The sequence below is a fragment of the Monodon monoceros genome, unplaced genomic scaffold, assembly GCF_005190385.1.
Source record: "Monodon monoceros isolate NGI ecotype Baffin Bay Population unplaced genomic scaffold, NGI_Narwhal_1 Super_Scaffold_18, whole genome shotgun sequence".
Classification (NCBI taxonomy): domain Eukaryota; kingdom Metazoa; phylum Chordata; class Mammalia; order Artiodactyla; family Monodontidae; genus Monodon; species Monodon monoceros.
The window spans coordinates 164,731,757-164,750,298 of NW_021703774.1; the positions used below are offsets into that span (position 1 = coordinate 164,731,757).

The 18,542-nt window shown below is 41.9% G+C and overlaps 1 pseudogene; it reads right to left on the reverse strand.

Annotated features, from left to right (window-relative positions):
* Positions 1–12,831: 12,831 nt before the first annotated feature.
* LOC114900094 lies at positions 12,832–12,899 on the reverse strand (annotated as a pseudogene).
* Between the last annotated feature and the right edge of the window lie 5,643 nt (positions 12,900–18,542).

Below are 18,542 nucleotides of genomic sequence, written 5' to 3' on the forward strand. Positions count from 1 at the left end.
AAAAGAATCTGAAAAAATATATATATACATACATATATATAAAAACTGCATCACTTTGCTGTACATCTGAAACTAACACAACATTGTAAATCAACTATACTTCAATTTTAAAATTTTTGAATTAAAAGACAAGTGACAGGTCCAGTGGTAAAGAATCTGCGTTCCTATGCAGGGGACACGGGTTCGATCCTTGGTCAGGGAACTAAGAACCCACATGCCGCGGGACAAATAAGCCCACACACCACAAATGCTGAGCTCGTGCGCCTCAACTAGAGAGCCTGCGTGCCGCAAACTACAGAGCCCACTAGCTCTGGAACCCGCGCCACAACTAGAGAAGAGAAAACCCGCACGTCACAACTAGAGAGAAGCGCGCACGCCACAACGAAGAACCTGCACGCTGCAACAAAGACCCGATGCAGCCAAATAAATAAATTTTTTTAAGTGACAGATTGGAAGAAAAAATTTGCAACATGCATAGCTAATGATCCAGAATATATATAAACAACTCATAAAATTAAAAAACCCAATCAGGTGAAAAAGAGAGCAAAAGATTTAAAGAGATCATTCAGAGAAGAAAAAAAATACAAAAAGAAAAATAATTTTTGAAACGATAATCCCACTAATAATATGAGAAATGCATTTAAAATTACGATGAGGTAACATTTTTCACCCATCAGTTCAACAAAAGTGATGATATTTGATATTAAGCATTGGTGAGGACGTAGGGAACTGGGTACTGCCACCCACTGTGAGGGCCAATTTGACAGTGTTTATTAAATGTCAAGTGCATTTACCAGGACTTCCAGGCTTGGAGGACAAAGGTAGCGCCCTAATTTCAAGTGTACCCACTCACCCTCCCCCCAAAGGAAGGTAAATCAACAAAGAAAGGAAATAAAACCACACAGGAACCTTGAGTTACTTGAAGTAGAGAAATAATCCAAATTCCAACAGAAATCCCACCACATACAGCTGCAAGCCTGTGGGTGCCGAGAGTGATGGAGAGAAGGTTTCAGAGACATTGTGAAAAACAGTAGAGGGGCGTGGAAGTCTTAGGTGACCCACAGACAAAACCACTCTCAGTATGTCCAACACCAAGTGCCAAAACACTGAACACAGTTGGGGCATAATAGCCACCAGCAGCACCAGCACCCGGGAGGAATCTGGAAAGAATAGAAAGGGTAGCTTTGTAGAAGCATTGCTTCTTGGAGAGAAGCAGATATATACAGTAGGGCTGGTCCCCTTGTAGATGTGATAGTGAAGGAAAGAAGGGATTAAGAAGGAAAAAGTAAGAATCCTAAAAAACAAACAAGAAAGCTAATATGATAGTGTAAGTCAATTATACTTGAATTTAAAAAAGTGAGACCTAAGAAAAGCCAGTTCCCCACCACACCACCACCTCCTCCTCCACACTGTTTGTAAAGGATGTTGAACAGGGGCTGCCGGACGTACAGCAGAGGGCAAGCTTGAATAAGAAGTCCTGTCCATGAATGACCAGGACTATAAAAAGGCAGATCACATACATTCAAAACTACTGTTAAGAAAAAAAAAAGAGAAAATAAATGCAAATCAGAGCATCTCAGCAGAAGAAAACTAACATGACACTCCAAACTGAATTAAATATCCTCAAATAAGCATTTAGGGATACGGAAAAATACCTCAAATCAGAAATACAAAATCTGACAGCAGAAATAGGCCAAAAAAAGAGGAAGAAATGAAATGAGAATTGATATTGATCTTGGAGAATAAAATAACAAAATCGTATCATAAATGAAGATTAAACTAAAAGGTGTCCAAGGGATGATAGATTCAAATGAAAACTTACTAAAGGACATTGAAGAAAAGCAGGAAGACAACCAAGAAAATGAAAATTAGATAAAGAAGTAAAAACGGTCAGAGAGAAAATGGTGGAAATGAAAGACAGGCAAAGAGCTAACATTTAAAAGTGTAATCCAGGAAGACTTTCTAGAAATAAAAGACCTCGGTCTACACATCAAAAGGGTTCACTGGGTACTACGTAAATTGACATTGAGCAATCAACTCTAAGACAGATCCTTGTAAAGCTATTGGACTTTAAAGATAGAAAGCAGAGCCTCCAGGCAAAAATATGAAATAACTTAGGCAGACTTTTAAAAAAATAACATACATTATATGAAGTACCTAGAATAGGCAAATTCATAGAGACAGAAAATAGAATAGAGATTACCAGAGGCTGGAGGGAACGAGGGAAGGGGAAGTTATAGTTCAATAGGTACAGAGTTTTTGCTGGAGATGATGAAAAAGTTTTAGGTATAGATAGTGGTGGTGGTTACACAACATTGTAAATGTATTTAATGCCACTGAATTGTACACTTATGAATGGTTAAAGTGACAAATGTTATACATATTTATATATATTTTGACGCAATAACAAATAAATAAGATGCAAAGCAAAACAATAGTGATGCAGCATTCTCGAGAAACTTAGGGAAGCAATCCAAGGATGTTACATTGAACCCAACTGTCCTTCAAATAGCAAAACTACAAAACAACAAATAACATACAAGGGAATCCCTATAAGGTTAACAGCTGATCTTTCAGCAGAAACTCTGAAAGCCAGAAGGGAGTGGCAGGACACATTTAAAGTGATGAAAGGGGAAAACCTACAACCAAGATTACTCTACCCAGCAAGGATCGGATTCGACAAATAGCAAAACTACAGAAAAACATCTGCCCAGCGCAGGGAACGATCAACAAATGAAAAGGCAGCCTATTGAATGGGGGAAGCTATTTGCAAATGGGGGAAGATATATCTGATAAGGGGTTAATATACAAGGAATTCATACAACTCAACATCAAAAAAAAAACCCAATTAAAAAAAAAATGGGCAGGGCGTCCCTGGTGGCACAGTTGTTGAGAGTCCGCCTGCCGATGCAGGGGACACGGGTTTGTGCCCTGGTCCGGGAAGATTCCACATGCCACGGAGTGGCTAGGTCCGTGAGCCATGGCCGCTGAGCCTGTGCGTCCAGAGCCTGTGCTCCACAACGGGAGAGGCCACAACAGTGAGAGGCCCACGTACCGCAAAAAAAAAAAAAAAAAAATTGGGCAGAAAATCTGAATAGACATTTTTCCAAAAAAAGATATACGGGCTAACAGACACATGAAAAGATGCTCCATATCATTAATCATCAGGGAAATGCAAATTAAAACCACATTGATATACCACCTCGCACCTGTCAGAATGGCTATTATCAAAAAGACAATAAATAACAAGTCTTGGCAAGGATGTGGAGGAAAGGGAGCCCTCGTGCACTGTTAGTGGGAATGTAAATTGGTACAGCCTATGGAAAACCCTATGGAGGTTCCTCAAAAAATTAAAAATTGAGGGCTTCCCTGGTGGTGCAGGGGTTAAGAATCTGCCTGACAATGCAGGGGACACAGGTTTGAGCCCTGGTCTGGGAAGATCCCACATGCCGCAGGGCAACTAAGCCCGTGAGCCACAACTACTGAAGCCTACGTGCTGCAGCTACTGAAGCCCGCAAGCCTAGAGCCCATGCTCCGCAATGAGAGAAGCCACCGCAATGAGAAGCCTGCACACCGCAACGAAAAGTAGCTCCCGCTCGCCGCAACTAGAAAAAGCCCGCGCACAGCAACAAGATGCAACACAGCCAACAAGTAAATAAATAAATAAATCTTAAAAAAAAAAAAATTGAACTACCATATGATCCAGTAATTCCAGTTCTGGGTATTTTTTAGAAGATAACAAAAACTCTAATTTGAAAAGATATATGCACTCCAATGTTCATTGTGGCATTATTTACAGTAGCCCAAATATGGAATATATGGTCAGGAAAAGACAGTCTCCCAGTATCTCCCCCACTATTTACCCTGGTTCCAGATGGATTAGCCAATGTAATTAGCTAGGAATCGGAAAAACAAAAATAAAGTGATCTCTACTTGCAGATGACATGATTGTGTACCTGAAAAACTCTAGAGAATAAATGGTAAAATTAACTTAATAAAAGAATTCATCAGAGCTTCCGGGAAGATGGCGGAAGAGTAAGACGCGGAGATCACCTTTCTCCCCACAGATACACCAGAAATACATCTACACGTGGAACAACTCCTACAGAACACCTACTGAACGCTGGCAGAAGACCTCAGACCTCCCAAAAGGCAAGAAACCCCCCACGTAACTGGGTAGGGCAAAAGAAAAAAGAATAAACAGAGACAAAAGGATAGGGACGGGACTTGCACCAGTGGGAGGGAGCTGTGAAGGAGGAAAGGTTTCCACACACTAGGAAGCCCCTTCGCGGGCGGAGACTGCGGGTGGCGGAGGGGGAACTTCAGGGCCGCGGAGGACAGCACAGCAACAGGGGTGCGGAGGGCAAAGCTGAGAGATTCCCGCACAGAGGATCGGTGCCAACCGGCACTCACCAGCCCGAGAGGCTTGTCTGCTCACCTGCCGGGGCGGGCGGGGCTGGGAGTTGAGGCTCGGGCTTCGGTCGGAGCTCCGGGAGAGGACTGGGGCTGGCGGTGTGAACATAGCCTGAAGGGGTTAGTGCGCCACGCCTAGCCGGGAGGGAGTCCGGGGAAAAGTCTGGAGCTGCCGAAGAGGCAAGAGACTTTTTCTTCCCTCTTTGTTTCCTGGTGCACGAGGAGAGGGGATTAAGAATGCTGCTTAAGAGACGGGCGCGAGCCGCGGCTAACAGCGCGGACCCCAGAGACGGGCATGAGACGCTAGGGCTGCTGCTGCCACCACCAGGAAGCCTGTGTGCGAGCACAGGTCACTGTCCACACCCCGCTTCCGGAGAGCCTGTGCAGCCCGCCACTGCCAGGGTCCCAGGAACCAGGGACAACTCCCCTGGGAAGGCACGCGGTGCACCTCAGGCTGGTGCAACGTCACGCCGGCCTCTGCCGCCGCGGGCTCGCCCCGCACTCCGTACCCCTCCCTCCCCCCGGCCTGGGCGAGCCGGAGCCTCCCGAATCAGCGGCTCCTTTAACCCCGCCCTGTCTGAGCGAAGAACAGACGCCCTCCGGCGACCTACACGCAGAGGCGGGGCCAAATCCAAAGCGGAGCCCCTGGGAGCTGTGAGAACAAAGAAGAGAAAGGGAAATCTCTCCCAGCAGCCTCAGAAGCAGCGGATTAAAGCTCCACAATCAACTTGATGAACCCCGCATCTGTGGAATGCATGAATAGACAACGAATCATCCCAAATTGAGGAGGTGGGCTTTGAGAGCAAGATTTATGATTTTTTTCCCCTTTTCCTCTTTTTGTGAGTGTGTATGCTTCTGTGTGAGATTTTGTCTGTATAGCTTTGCTTCCACCATTTGTCCGAGGGTTCTATCCGTCCTTTTTTTTTTTTAATTTTTTTTCTTAATTACTTTTTATTTTAATAACTTTATTTTATTTTAGTTTATCTTCGTTCTTTCTTTCCTTCCTTCCCTCCTTTAGATAACAAATCATCACAAATTGAGGAGGTGGACTTTGAGAGCAAGATTTATGATTTTTTCCCCTTTTCCTCTTTTTGTGAGTGTGTATGTGTATGCTTCTATGTGAGATTTTGTCTGTATAGCTTTGCTTCCACCATTTGTCCTAGGGCTCTATCCGTCCGTTTTTTTTTCTCTTAATAATTATTTTTTTATTTTAATAACTCTATTATATTTTATCTTATTTTATTTTACTTTATCTTCTTTCTTTCTTTTTTTCCTTCCTTCCCTCCTTCCTTCCTTCCTCCCTCCCTCCTTCCCTCCCTCCTTTCTTTCTACTTCTACTAATTCTTTCTTTCTACTTTTTCTCCCTTTTATTCTGAGCCATGTGGATGAAAGGCTCTTGGTGCTGCAACCAGGAGTCAGTGCTGTGCCTCTGAGGTGGGAGAGCCAACTTCAGGACACTGGTCCTCAAGAGACCTCCCAGCTCCACATAATATCAAACTGCGAAAATCTCCCAGAGATCTCCGTCTCAACACTATCACCCAGCTTCACTCAACGACCAGCAAGCTACAGTGCTGAACATCCTATGCCAAACAACTAGCAAGACAGGAACACAACCCTACCCATTAGCAGAGAGGCTGCCTAAAATCATAATAAGTCCACAGACACCCCAAAACACACCACCAGACGTGGACCTGCACACCAGAAAGACAAGATCCAGCCTCATCCACGAGAACACAGGCACTAGTCTCCTCCACCGGGAAGACTACACAACCCACTGAACCAACCTTAGCCACTGGGGACAGACACAAAAACAACGGGAACTACAAACCTGCAGCCTGCAAAAAGGAGACACCAAACACAGTGAGATAAGCAAAACGAGAAGACAGAAAAACACACAGCAGACGAAGGAGCAAGATAAAAACCCACCAGACCTAACAAATGAAGAGGAAATAGGCAGTCTACCTGAAAAAGAATTCAGAATAATGATAGTAAAGATGATCCAAAATCTTGGAAATAGAATAGACAAAATGCAAGAAACATTTAACAAGGACCTAGAAGAACTAAAGATGAAACAAACAATGATGAACAACACAATAAATGAAATGAAAAATACTCTAGATGGGATCAATAGCAGAATAACTGAGGCAGAAGAACGGATAAGTGACCTGGAAGATAAAATAGTGGAAATAACAACTGCAGAGCAGAATAAAGAAATAAGAATGAAAAGAACTGAGGACAGTCTCAGAGACCTCTGGGACAACATTAAACGCACCAACATTCGAATTATAGGGGTTCCAGAAGAAGAAGAGAAAAAGAAAGGGACTGAGAAAATATTTGAAGAGATTATAGTTGAAAACTTCCCTAATATGGGAAAGGAAATAGTTAATCAAGTCCAGGAAGCACAGAGAGTCCCATACAGGATAAATCCAAGGAGAAATACACCAAGACACGTATTAATCAAACTGTCAAAAATTAAATACAAAGAAAACATATTAAAAGCAGCAAGGGAAAAACAACAAATAACACACAAGGGAATCCCCATAAGGTTAACAGCTGATCTTTCAGCAGAAACTCTGCAAGCCAGAAGGGACTAGCAGGACATATTTAAAGTGATGAAGGAGAAAAACCTGCAACCAAGATTACTCTACCCAGCAAGGATCTCATTCAGATTTGATGGAGAAATTAAAACCTTTACAGACAAGCAAAAGCTGAGAGAGTTCAGCACCACCAAACCAGCTCTACAACAACTGCTAAAGGAACTTCTCTAGGCAAGAAACACAAGAGAAGGAAAAGACCTACAATAACGAACCGAAAACAATTAAGAAAATGGGAATAGGAACATACATATCGATAATTACCTTAAATGTAAATGGTAGTTACCTTAAATGTAATTACCTTAAATGTAAATGCTCCCACCAAAAGACACAGATTGGCTGAATGGATACAAAAACAAGACCCATATATTTGCTGTCTACAAGAGACCCACTTCAGACCTAGAGACACATACAGACTGAAAGTAAGGGGATGGAAAAAGATATTTCATGCAAATGGAAACCAAAAGAAAGCTGGAGTAGCAATTCTCATATCAGACAAAATAGACTTTAAAATAAAGACTCTTAGAAGAGACAAAGAAGGACACTACATAATGATCAAGGGATCGATCCAAGAAGAAGATATAACAATTGTAAATATTTATGCACCCAACATAGGAGCACCTCAATACATAAGGCAAATACTAACAGCCATAAAAGGGGAAATCGACAGTAACACATTCATAGTAGGGGACTTTAACACCCCACTTTCACCAATGGACAGATCATCCAAAATGAAAATAAATAAGGAAACACAAGCTTTAAATGATACATTAAACAAGATGGACTTAACTGATATTTATAGGACACTCCATCCAAAAACAACAGAATACACATTTTTCTCTAGTGCTCATGGAACATTCTCCAGGAGAGATCATATCTTGGGTCACAAATCAAGCCTTGGTAAATTTAAGAAAAGCAAAGTTTTATCAAGTATCTTTTCCGACCACAACGCTATGAGACTAGATATCAATTACAGGAAAAGATCTGTAAAAAATACAAACACATGGAGGCTAAACAATACACTACTTAATAACGAAGTGATCACTGAAGAAATCAAAGGGGAAATCAAAAAATTCCTAGAAACAAATGACAATGGAGACACGACGACCCAAAACCTATGGGATACAGCAAAAGCAGTTCTAAGAGGGAAGTTTATAGCAATACAAGCCTACCTTAAGAAACAGGAAACATCTCGAATAAACAACCTAACCTTGCACCTAAAGCAATTAGAGGAAGAAGAACAAAAAAAACCCAAAGTTAGCAGAAGGAAAGAAATCATAAAAATCAGACCAGAAATAATGAAAAAGAAATGAAGGAAACAATAGCAAAGATCAATAAAACTAAAAGCTGGTTCTTTGAGAAAATAAACAAAATTGATAAACCATTAGCCAGACTTATCAAGAAAAAAAGGGAGAAGACTCAAATCATTAGAATTAGAAATGCAAAAGGAGAAGTAACAACTGACACTGCAGAAATACAAAAGATCATGAGAGATTACTACAAGCAACTCTATGCCAATAAAATGGACAACCTGGAAGAAATGGACAAATTCTTAGAAATGCACAACCTGCCAAGACTGAATCAGGAAAAAATAGAAAATATGAACAGACCAATCACAAGCACTGAAATTGAAACTGTAATTAAAAATCTTCCAACAAACAAAAGCCCAGGACCAGATGGCTTCACAGGCGAATTCTAACAAACATTTAGAGAAGAGCTAACACTTATCCTTCTCAAACTCTTCCAAAATACAGCAGAGGGAGGAACACTCCCCAACTCATTCTACGAGGTCACCATCACCCTGATACCAAAACCAGACAAGGATGTCACAAAGAAAGAAAACTATAGGCCAATATCCCTGATGAACATAGATGCAAAAATCCTCAACAAAATACTAGCAAACAGAATCCAACAGCACATTAAACGGATCATACACCATGATCAAGTGGGGTTTATTCCAGGAATGCAAGGATTCTTCAATATACACAAATCAATCAACGTGATACACCATATTAACAAACTGAAGGAGAAAAACCATATGATCCTCTCAATAGATGCAGAGAAAGCTTTCGACAAAATTCAAAACCCATTTATGATAAAAACCCTGCAGAAAGTAGGCATAGAGGGAACTTTCCTCAACATAATAAAGGCCATATATGACACACCCACAGCCAACATTGTCGTCAATGGTGAAAAACTGCAAGCATTCCCACTAAGATCAGGAACAAGACAAGGTTGCCCACTCTCACCACTCTTATTCAACATAGTTTTGGAAGTTTTAGCCACAGCAATCAGAGAAGAAAAGGAAATAAAAGAAATCCAAATCGGAAAAGAAGAAGTAAAGCTGTCACTGTTTGCAGATGACATGATTCTATACATAGAGAATCCTAAAGATGCTACCAGAAAACTACTAGAGCTAATCAATGAATTTGATAAAGTAGCAGGATACAAAATTAATGCACAGAAATCTCTGGCATTCCTATACACTAATGATGAAAAATCTGAAAGTGAAATCAAGAAAACACTCCCATTTACCATTGCAACAAAAAGAATAAAATATCTAGGAATAAACCTACCTAAGGAGACAAAAGACCTGTATGCAGAAAATTATAAGACACTGATGAAAGAAATTAAAGACGATACAAATAGATGGAGAGATATACCATGTTCTTGGATTGGAAGAATCAACATTGTGAAAATGACTCTACTACCCAAAGTAATCTACAGATTCAATGCAATCCCTATCAAACTACCACTGGCATTTTTCACAGAACTAGAACAAAAAATTTCACAATTTCTATGGAAACACAAAAGACCCCGAATAGCCAAAGCAATCTTGAGAACGAAAAACGGAGCTGGAGAAATCAGGCTCCCCAACTTCAGGCTATACTACAAAGCTACAGTAATCAAGACAGTATGGTACTGGCACAAAAACAGAAATATAGATCAATGGAACAGGATAGAAAACCCAGAGATAAACCCACGCACATATGATCACTTTATCTTTGATAAAGGCGGCAGGAATGTACAGTGGAGAAAGGACAGCCTCTTCAATAAGTGGTGCTGGGAAAACTGGACAGGTACATGTAAAAGTATGAAATTAGATCACTCCCTAACACCATACACAAAAATAAGCTCAAAATGGATTAAAGACCTAAATGTAAGGCCAGAAACTATCAAACTCTTACAGGAAAACATAGGCAGGACACTCTATGACATAAATCACAGCAAGATCCTTTTTGACCCACCTCCTAGAGAAATGGAAATAAAAACAAAAGTAAACAAATGGGACCTAATGAAACTTCAAAGCTTTTGCACAGCAAAGGAAACCATAAACAAGATAAAAAGACAACCCTCAGAATGAGAGAAAATATTTGCAAATGAAGCAACTGACGAATTAATCTCCAAAATTTATAAGCAGCTCATGCAGCTTAATAACAAAAAAAACAAACAACCCAATCCAAAAATGGGCAGAAGACCTAAATAGACATTTCTCTAAAGAAGATATACGAACTGCCAACAAACACATGAAAGAATGCTCAACATCACTAATCGTTAGAGAAATGCAAATCAAAACTACAATGAGATATCATCTCACACCAGTCAGAATGGCCATCATCAAAAAATCTAGAAACAATAAATGCTGGAGAGGGTGTGGAGAAAAGGGAACCCTCTTGCACTGTTGGTGGGAATGTAAATTGATACAGCCACTGTGGAGAACAGTATGGAGGTTCCTTAAAAAACTACAAATAGAACTACCATATGACCCAGCAATCCCACTACTGGGCATATACCCTGAGAAAACCATAATTCAAAAAGAGCCATGTACCAAAATGTTCATTGGAGCTCTATTTACAATAGCCAGGACATGGAAACAACCTAAGTGTCCATCATCGGATGAATGGATAAAGAAGATGTGGCACATATATACAATGGAATATTACTCAGCCATAAAAAGAAACGAAATTGAGCTATTTGTAATGAGCTGGATAGACCTAGAGTCTGTCATACAGAGTGAAGTAAGTCAGAAAGAGAGAGACAAATGCCATATGCTAACACATATATATGGAATTTAAGAAAAAAAAATGTCATGAAGAGCCTAGGGGTAAGACAGGAATAAAGACCCAGACCTACTAGAGAATGGACTTGAGGATATGGGGAGGGGGAAGGGTAAGCTGTGACAAAGCGAGAGAGAGGCATGGACATATATACACTACCAAACGTAAGGTAGATAGCTAGTGGGAAGCAGCCGCATAGCACAGGGGGATCAGCTCTGTGCTTTGTGACCGCCTGGAGGGGTGGGATAGGGAGGGTGGGAGGGAGGGAGACGCAAGAGGGAAGAGATATGGGAACATATGTATATATATAACTGATTCATTTTGTTGTAAAGCAGAAACTAACACACCATTGTAAAGCAATTATACTCCAATAAAGATGTTAAAAAAAATAATTCATCAAAGAAGCAGGTTAGGGCTTCCCTGGTGGCGCAGTGGTTGAGAGCCCGCCTGCCGATGCAGGGGGCACGGGTTCGTGCCCCGGTCCGGGAGGATCCCACGTGCCGCGGAGCGGCTGGACCTGTGAGCCATGGCCGCTGAGCCTGCGCGTCCGGAGCCTGTGCTCCGCAACGGGAGAGGCCACAACAGTGAGAGGCCCGGGTATCACAAAAAAAAAAAAAAAGAAAAAAGAAGCAGGTTATAAAATTAACATGTAATAATAAATAGCACTCATACACACAAATACTTACCAATTAGAAGATATGATGGATGATGAAAACTCATTTACAGTAGCAACAACAGAAAATAAGATGCTTAGAATAAACAAATGTCAGTGCCCTTTAGGCAAAGACCCCCAGGAACACACTGGTGGTTGGACAAATTAGGATTATTGCTTCTTGCATCAGAGAGCACGCACACTATGGGAATCATAGGGTATCTCAGTAAGTGGGTGTTGGAAAATACTTATTATAGAATTTGGTCTTGTGGTAGGTGATCTTGAGGAGGGTTTAATGAAGTGGGGCTTTAGTTTGGATGCTGTCAGGAAATGAAAGTACTTCTATAAATGGTATCTTTTTTTTTTCAATTTTATTTAAGTATATTTAATTTACAATGTTGTATTAATTTCTGCTGTACAATAAAGTGATTCAGTTATACATGTATATTCTTTTTCCTACTCTTTTCCATTATGGTTTATCACAGGATATTGAATATAGTTCTCTGTGCTATACAGTAGGACCTTGTTGTTTATCCATTCTATGTATAATAGTTTGCATCCGCTAATCCCAAACTCCCACTCCATCCCTCCCCCACCACTCCTCCCCCTTGGCAACCACAAGCCTGTTCTCTATGTCTGTGAGTCTGTTTCTGTTTTGTAGATGTTTATTTGTGTTGTATTTTAGATTCCACATGTAAGTGATATCATATGGTATTTGTCTTTCTCTTTGTGACTTACTTCACTTTGTATGATAATCTCTAGGTCTATCCATGTTGCTGCAAGTGGCATTATTTCATTCCTTTTTATGGCTGAGTAATATTCCATTGTATACATGTACCACATCTTCCTTATCCATTCATCTGTCAATGGACATTTAGGTTGCATCCATGTCTTGGCTATTGTGAATAGTGCTGCTATGAACATAGCGGTGCATGTATCTTTTTTTTTTTCTTAACATCTTTACTGGAGTATAATTGCTTTACAATGGTGTGTTAGTTTCTGCTTTATAACAAGGTGAATCAGCTATACATATACATATATCCCCATATCTCCTCCCTCTTGCATCTCCCTCCCACCCTCTCTATTCCACCCCTCTAGGTGGTCACAAAGCACCGCACAGGGGCCATGCTAATCTTCTCTGTATCGTTCCAATTTTAGTATATGTGCTGTCGAAGCAAGCACTTTTAGAATTATAGTTTTCTCTGGATATATGCCCAGGAGTGGGATTGCTGGATCATATGGCAACTCTATTTTTAGTTTTGTGAGGAACCTCCATACTGTTTTCCATGTATGAATGGTAGCTTAATACATCTTATCTAGTTGGAAGACTAGACTGAGGCTAAAAGGAGTTGTTAATGTTCTGACAAAAAAAATTTTAAGGTCACGGAACAGTTTTAATTTCCCCCTGTTTAGCTCATTTAAATCACACTTAGTTTTCAAATAAAGACAATAATGAAATCATACTTCCATCTAAACATGATACAACTATCCTGCCTACAACCAAAACACACCAGCCCTTCTCAAAGAGAGGATGCTGAGTCTTTGGGCGATGTTCGCTTTTCTCCTTTGATATTCTGTAACCTAAATTCTGAAAATAAGCTTAGCTCTTGTTGATAGATCTTACATTAGATGATAAGAGAATAGGAGAGGGAAGAAAACAAAAATATTTGGATAACATACATACAAACATATTCATAACAAAATAAGGAAGAGATATTCATAACTATTTGAATCCTCGTTTCTGCAATGTGGTCAGAGCTGGTCTTTATAACTCCCTTCTTCCATTACTCATTCCTTATTTCCTTTGCCCTCAACAAGCCTCTTAGTTGGTCATGACTCTTTGCCTGCTGGAGTGAACCAAACCTTCATTCTTGAAAGGTCTAAGCCATTAACAGTCCTGCTTATGTTGAGTTGTTGTAGTTTTTCTTTGGCTTTATTCACAGGACACGGTAGAGATGCCATAAGGCAGCTCCTGTATTCCAGACATACTCTTCCTTGTTACCATTGTAGAGTAGCAATCCAACTTGCCCTTGGTAGTCAGGATCAATTGCCCCAGCCACTATAGAAACCTCCTTATTTGCCTGTTAATTCTGAGTCATGGGGAGCCCAAGGTGACTGGGTGGCAATTCAATATACTCATTGCCACATTGCCTAGTGGAATCATGCATTCCTCACTTTAGAACTAAGACCTCTAGATCAGCAGAGCCTAAGGTCACAGGGGACAGGGAGCGAAAATGTTGCTAGTAGATCACTAGGCGTAATAGGGAGAGGACCCACTCTTATTTCCACCCTTTGATTCCTGGCCCTGTGAACCCTGGCTACGAGAAAAGCAGCACCATCCGTTGGACGCTGATTTAGAGCATATACAGCGTGGAGGTCATTGCTACAGCCCTGCAAGGCATTGCCACCTAGAGGGCCCTGTAATTGAGTCTTCAAAAGGCCAGTACAGGGACTTCCCTGGTGGCGCAGTGGTTAAGAATCCGCCTGCCAATGCAGGGGACACAGCTTCGAGCCCTGGTCCGAGAAGATCCCACATACCGCAGAGCAGCTAAGCCCGTGCGCAACAACTAATGAAGCCCGCGCGCCTAGAGCCCGTAATCCACGACTAGAGAAGCCACCCCAGTGCAAAGCCCTCGCACCGCAACGAAGAGTAGTCCCCGCTTGCTGCAACTAGAGAAAGCCTGCGTGCAGCAACAAAGACTCGACGCAGCCAAAAATAAATAAATAAATTTATTTAAAAAAAAAAAAAAAAGGCCAGTACACCATTCTATAAAGCCAGCTGCTCCAGGATAATGGGGAACATGATAAAACCAGTGAATTCAATGAGCACAGGCCGATTGCCAGATTTCGTTTGCTGTGAAGTGAGTTCCTTGATCAGAAGCAAGACTATAAGTCCACGGATGGTAAATTTGGCAGAAGGACTGTGTTCAGGGACCTCCTTGCCATCAATTTTCCCATCGTGTTCTTTCTGAGTCCCTTATGACCCAGCTAACCACTGAGCATAGCCTGTGAATCAATATAGACTCATACCTCTAGCCATTTCATCTTCTAAGCAAGATGAATAATCAGGTGCACTGCTTGAAATTCTGCTCACTGGAAGGATTCCCTTTCATCACTGTCCTTCAGGGATGTCCTAGAAAGAGTCTGTACTGCTGTAGATGTTTACTTGGTGCAGAACCATGTGTAAACCAAGCCTGAGTTTTCTCTTCCTCAGTCAGCTGGTTGCCAGGAGCTCTGCAGGAGGCCCTAAGTGTGGGATGGGAGAGAGAAGGTAATGTAGTGGGAATAGGAGTCGTGAGCATTTGGACCACTTCCTCATGAAGTTTACTTGTGCCCTCTGGGCCTCTTCAAGTACAGTCTCGACGATACCACCTCCATTTCATAATGAGCACTGTGCTACTGCCCACTCTTATGGCTTGGTAGGTCAGACAGTACCTAGTTCATGAAGGGCAGCTCAGATCACATGGTAATGGGGTAGCCTATGGTCAAGTGGCCAGCAGCAAGCCAAACGCTGTTTCCCAAAAAGAGTAGTCACCCACAAAATCCTAAGGGTCTGTTCTATGATTCACCTGTGGGAACCTGCCAAAGGCTCCAATCATCTCCAGCTGCCAGTGACACTCCAAGTGCCGTTGGATCTGCTGGATCATGTAGCCCAAGTGGCAGAGCAGCTTACATAGCAGCCTGGACCTGTTGCAGAGCCTTCTCTGGTTCTGGTCCTACTCAAACTAGCAGCTTTGAAGGTTAATTGCTAAGTGGGCCCTAGTAGCATACCTAACTGACGAATATGTTGCCTCCAAAATCCAAAAAGACTCACTAGACATTGTGCCTCTCTTTTGGTTGTAGGAGGTGACGAAAGCAACAATTTGTCCTTTACCCTAGAAGACATACCTTGACATGTCCCACACCACTGGACACCTGGAGATGTCACTAAGGTGGGAGACTGCTGAATTTTTGTGGGGTTTATTTCCTACCCTCTGACACGCAATTGTCTTATCAATGTCTAGAGTATTTGCTACTTTCTTTTATTTATTTATTTATTTATTCTTTGTTGTGGCACGTGGGCTTCTCTCTACTTGTGGTGTGTGGGCTCCAGAGCACGAAGGCTCTCTAGCTGTGGCATGCAGGCTCAGTACTTGCGGCCCGGGGGCTTAATTGCCCCATGGCATGTGGGATCTTAGTTCCCTGACCAGGGACCCAACCCACGTCCTCTGCATTAGAAGACAGATTCTTAACCACTGGACCACCAGGGTAGTCCCTAGAGTATTTGTTACTTTCTGTTCACCAAGTCCAATCAGTACAACATCCATAATGGACCCGCATGATGTCTTGTGGAAGGAAAAGGCAATCAAGGATCTCGGGGACTAAATTATGACATAGGCCTGGAGAGTTGATACGCACCTGAGGAGGGATGATCAGGTATATTGCTTGCCTGTCCAGCTGAAAGGATACCACTTCTTGAGGTCTTTACTAAGATGTGTTGAAAGAAAAGCATTTTCCTGGCTGATAGTTGCACACTAGGTTCCAGGATGTTATGGGCTGAATGCTTGTGTCCCTCTCAAATTCATATGTTGAAATTCTAACCCCTAATGTGATGGTATTAGGAAGAGGGTACTTTAGGTCATGAGTGTGGAGCCCTCATGAATGGGATTAATGCCCTTATTAAAGAGACCCATGGGATTTCCCTGATGGTCCAGTGGCTAAGACTGTGTGCTCCCAATGCAGGGGGCCTGGGTTTGATCCCTGGTCAGGGAACTAGATCCCTGCTAGGTTCAGGGAACTAGAACCTACTGCAGCTAAGACCTGGTGCAGTCAAATAAATAAATAAACATTAAAAAAAAACATTTAAAAAATAATAAAGAGACCCATGTGGGAATTCACTGGCGGTCCAGCAGTTAGGACTCCGCACTTCCACTTCAGGAGGCACAGGTTCGATCCCTGGTCAGGGAACTAAGATCCCACATGCCGTGCAGCATGGCCAAAAAAAAAAAAAGGAAAGAGAGAGAGAGAGAGAGACCCATGTGAGGACAGAGCAAGAAGATGACCCATCCACGAACAAGGAAGTGGGGTCTCGCCAGATGCTGAATCTGCTTGATCTTGGACTTTCCAGCCTCCATAACTATGAGAAATAAGTGTTTGTTGTTTAAGCTACCCAGGCTGTGGTATTTTTGTTATAGCAGCCTGACTTGGCTAAGACACAGGGGAGGTCTCAAGCAATGAGACCATATCTGGAACAGCAGCAGCAATGGAGTCAGCATCTGAATAAGTTTATGATAATCCACTGTCATTCTCCAAGATCCAACTATTTTCTGCACAGGACAAACGGGCAAGTTGAATGAAGATGTGGCGAGAATCACTCTTCCAGCACTTTTCAAGTCCTTCATGGTGGCAGTAATGCCTGCAGTCCCTCTGGGAAAGTGGAATTGCTCTTGGTTTACTAATTTTGCAGATACAGATGGTGCTAGTGGCTTCCATTTGGCCTTTCCTACCATAGTAGCCCTCACTCCACAGGTCAGGAAACAATGTGGGGATTCTGCCAGTAGCTGAGTATGTCTATTCCAATTATGCATTCCAGAACTGCAGAAACAGCCCCAGGTTGGATTTCAGCCACCACTGGGCAAACTATGAGTTGGACCTGAGCTAAAACTCCATTGATCTCCTCACCTCCATGAGCCCCTACCACAGTGGTGTTTTGGATCAGTTCAGAGCTAGCATCCAGTCATCCCTGGAAAATGTGATTATTTCCTTTTCCCCAGTGCACAGTCACTCTGGTAAACAGCCATAGGTCCCTTTTGGCAGCAGGGAATTCCCTGGTGGTCCAGTGGTTAGGAGTCGGCGCTTTCGCTGCCAGGGTCCGGGCGGGTTCGATCCCTGGTCGGGGAACTAAGATCCCATGTGCCACGCAGTGCGGCCAAAAAAAAAAAAAAAATTCTTAGCTTGCAAGTTGTACAAAAACAGCAGAGAGGTGGATTTGGCCTATAGACACAGTTTACCAATCCTTGCCTTGGCGGTTTAGAATATACATCTTTAATTAATCTCCATCTGATTTCAAATAATATTATGCTACTTCACATATAGGGAAAGAAACTTACAACAGTATACTCACAATTCCTCCCTCCCATCTTTTGTATATTATTGTCGTCTATTTTATTTTTGTATATGCTATAAATCCACATCGCTATTATTTTTTTTTTTTCACATCGCTATTATTTTTGCTTTAGATAGTCAATTATCTTTCAAGGTGATTAAAAGAGTCTAAACATGCCTGTTATATTTACTTTTTTTTTTTTTTTTTTTTTTTGCGGTACGCGGGCCTCTCACGGTTGTGGCCTCTCCCGTTGCGGAGCACAGGCTCCGGACGCACAGGCTGGGCGGCCATGGCTCACGGGGCCAGCCGCTCCGCGGCGTGTGGGATCCTCCCATGCTGGGGCACGAATCCGTGTCCCCTGCATCGGCAGGCGGACTCTCAACCGCTGCGCCACCAGGGAAGCCCTATATTTACTTTTATTTTAACCATTTCTGGAGATTTTCATCTCTTTGTGTAGGTCCAAATGCCTATTCTGGTATCATAGTCTTCCACATGAAGAACTCCTTTATGATTTCTTATAGTATAGGTCTGCTGGTGATGAAATCTCTCAGCTTTTGTTTATCTGAAGAAGTCTTTACCTCATCTCATTTTTTTAAAATTATATACCGTAAAACTGACTTTTTTGCATACAGTTCTATGAGTTTTGAGATAAGTATAGGATTCTCTAACCACCACAAAGGATATAGAATAGTTGTGCTTTCATTAAAAAAGAAAAAAAAAGCTTTTTATTTTGAAATAAT